Source organism: Pinus tabuliformis, chromosome 5_2 (assembly GCF_031772625.1).
Source record: "Pinus tabuliformis cultivar Carrire ecotype Pingquan chromosome 5_2, CPIR1, whole genome shotgun sequence".
Lineage (NCBI taxonomy): Eukaryota > Viridiplantae > Streptophyta > Pinopsida > Pinales > Pinaceae > Pinus > Pinus tabuliformis.
In genome coordinates, this window is record NC_142306.1 from 529,478,518 (window position 1) to 529,480,936 (window position 2,419).

Below are 2,419 nucleotides of genomic sequence, written 5' to 3' on the forward strand. Positions count from 1 at the left end.
CTTGAGAGTGCATCTGTAACAACATTTTGCTTCCCCTTTTTGTAGATGATTTCAAAGTCATAACTCAACAAATTTTTGACCCATTTTTTTTGTTCTTATGAACATAATATTTGTTCTAAAAACTATTTAAGACTATCATGATCTGTTTTTACCTTAAAGTGTCTTCTCATTAGCTAAGGTTTCCATTTCTTAAGTGTGTGTAGTATTGCCGACATTTCCTTCTCATAAATAGCTTTGTGTAAATACTTTCCTTTGATTGGACGAATTTCAAAAGAAATGGGTCTTCCTTCTTGCATTAAAACAACACCAATTCCATTTCCTGAGGCATCACATTCCACAATAAAGGTTTTTTTGAATTATGACATAGCGAAGACCAGTGCTTGGCACATTGCCTCTTTAAGATGCTCAAAGGCCTTAATTGCTTATGGAGTCCAAGAAAATGCATCTTTCCTCAGTAATGTTGTTAGAGGTGAAATTCTTCTCCCATAATTCTTAACAAACTTGCGATAATACCTTGTCAACCTGATAAATCCTTGCAGATGCTTTGTGGATGTGGGAATTTTCCATTCCCTAATGACTTTAATTTTGTTAGGGTCTACCTTAACATCCTCATGAGATACACTATGACCTAGATATTCCACCTCCTGTACTCCAAAGAAACATTTGGAGGTTTTTTCATATAATTATTTCTCCTCCAATAGCTTGAGCACCCTGTCAACATGGTCAACATGATCCTTCCAAGACTTTGTGTAGATTATTATATCATCAAAAGATACAACATAAATTTTCTAAGGGTTTGAAAATGGAATTCATCAAACCTTGAAATGTAGAAGGTACATTGGTAAGGCCAAAAGGCATGACCTAAAATTCATAATGACCTTCATGAGTTCTAAATGTTGTTTTTGTAACGTCTTCAATCTTCATTCTTATTTGATGATATCCTGAATGAAGATCCAACTTGGTGAAATAAATTTCTCCATGTAATTCATCCAATAATTCATCAATGATAGGAATGTGAAATTTATATTTAATATTCAGCTTGTTGAGCTCACTATAATCCAAACACATGCTCAATGATCCATCCTTCTTGTGCACCAATATTACTGGAGCAAAGAAAGAACTTTGACTAGGTTGAATTATACCAACCTCTAGAATTTTTGCAACCATACGTTCAATTTCACTCTTTTGGGCATTAGGATATCTGTAAGTACTGATGTTTGGAGGAATACTTTGTGGAATAAAGTGAATATAATGATCATGATCATGAATATGTTGGAGGCCTTTGGGAGTCTCAAACACCTTGGAATGATTGTCCAATGCTTTTTGAAGATCTAAAGAAATAGATGATTTTGATGTTTGAACGCCTAGTGAGCATAATTGTGCAAGTACGCCCTGTTTTTCTTTCTTTAGAATATTTTTCATGCTATTAGACCTAATTATTTTTTCTAGCTGCCCTATGATACCCCTTAATTCAACTTCCTTTCCTTTCCAAAAATAAATCAAGAAAAGTTCTTGAGTTATCATCCCCGAAGATTGTAACCATTGGACTCCTCATACAACATCGGCACCACCCATTGGAATGGAAAGCATTGGACTATTCAATACATATTTCCCCATGGTTAACTTGGTATTATGACACTTTCCAGATCAATTTATAGTTCCTCCATTTGGAACCATCACTTGACACTCTGGTGCTGGATATAGGAAGCAATTCAATTCCTTGGCTATCTTACAATGAATAAAATTATGGGTACTACCTGAATCAATCAACACTATTATCTTTTTCTTCTTGATATATCCTTCTATCTTGAGAGTTTGAGGAGTGGTAATTCCTGCCAATGCATTACAATATATGGCCGGATTCATTTCTTCTTTCTTTGAGGTTGTTTCCTGGTGTATATCCTCCTTTTTTTATGTTTCTTGTTCCTTTTCTTCCTCTTCTTCACAATCTATGTAGAATAATCTCTTCTTGGCACACTTATGACCTTTAGTGTATTTTCTATCACAAATATAGCAAATCCCTTTTGCTCTTTTTTCCTCCAATTGTTGTGGTGTCAACCTTGTAGGTTGTGGAAGACTAGGGGCAACAATACTTCCATCTTTATAGTTACGAGTGGTGGACTTCCTTGTTGCCATAATTTTTCTTTCAACTTTTCTTGCCACCGTGAATGCCTTCTTCAAAGAATCAGGTTCCCAAATGTGAACCTCATGTTGGATGTTATCTTTTAAAGTCCCTATGAAAACATTAATCATATGCCCCTCTGAAATATCGGTTACCCTAATATTCAATTTTTGGAAGTCTTCGGTGTGCTCCGCCATTGAACTCTTTTGTTTGAGATTTATCAATTGGTTAAAGAATGTGTTGTTATTTATATATTCATAATGTTCTATCATTTCCTCCGTAAAAATTGACCAGGCG